Genomic DNA, 1,098 nt, shown 5'->3' with positions numbered 1-1,098 from the left:
TTAATGTGTGATGCCAGTGATCATGCCATTGGTGCAGTATTGGGACAGAGGCATGACAAGCTTCTGCATGTCATTTATTATGCCAGTCGCGTTCTAAATGATGCCCAAAAAAATTTCACAACCACAGAAAAAGAATTACTTGCAATGGTTTACGCCATTGACAAGTTCAGATCATACTTAGTAGGATCAAAAGTGATTGTGTATACTGATCATGCTGCTCTTAAATATCTACTCACAAAGCAGGATTCAAAACCCAGGCTCATCAGATGGGTGTTGCTTCTGTAAGAGTTTGATATAGAAATAAGAGACAGAAAAGGGATAGAGAACCAAGTAGCTGATTATCTGTCCCGGATAGAGCCAGTAGAAGGGACGTCCCTCCCCTCTCTTGAGATCTCTGAGACTTTTTCGGATGAGCATTTATTTGTCATTCAGAAAACACCATGGTTTGCCGATATTGCAAACTATAAAGCTGTAAGGTTCATACCCAAGGAGTACAACAGGATACAAAAGAAGAAATTAATTACTGATGCAAAGTACTACTTATGGGATGAACCCTATCTCTTTAAGAGATGTGCAGACGGAATAATCCGTAGGTGTGTGCCTAGAGAGGAAGCACAGAGGATCCTGTGGCATTGCCATGGATCTCAATATGGAGGCCATTTCGGAGGTGAGCGAACAGCCACCAAGGTCCTCCAATGTGGCTTCTATTGGCCCACACTCTATAAAGATTCCCGAGAGTTTGTACGTAACTGTGACAGTTGCCAAAGAGCTGGTAATCTGCCTCATGGTTACGCCATGCCTCAACAAGGAATCTTGGAAATTGAGTTGTTTGACGTATGGGGAATTGACTTCATGGGACCTTTTCCACCATCATACTCAAACACTTATATTCTGGTGGCAGTTGACTATGTATCAAAATGGGTTGAGGCCATTGCCACACCCACCAATGATACTAAAACAGTGCTGAAGTTCCTCCAGAAACATATCTTTAGCAGGTTTGGTGTCCCTAGAGTACTGATCAGTGATGGGGCACTCACTTCTGCAATAAACAGCTTTACTCTGCCATGGTTCGGTATGGAATTCGCCATAAGGTGGCTA

This window comes from Arachis ipaensis, chromosome B02, assembly GCF_000816755.2.
Source record: "Arachis ipaensis cultivar K30076 chromosome B02, Araip1.1, whole genome shotgun sequence".
NCBI lineage: Eukaryota > Viridiplantae > Streptophyta > Magnoliopsida > Fabales > Fabaceae > Arachis > Arachis ipaensis.
Note: the sequence above shows the minus strand (reverse complement) of the source record.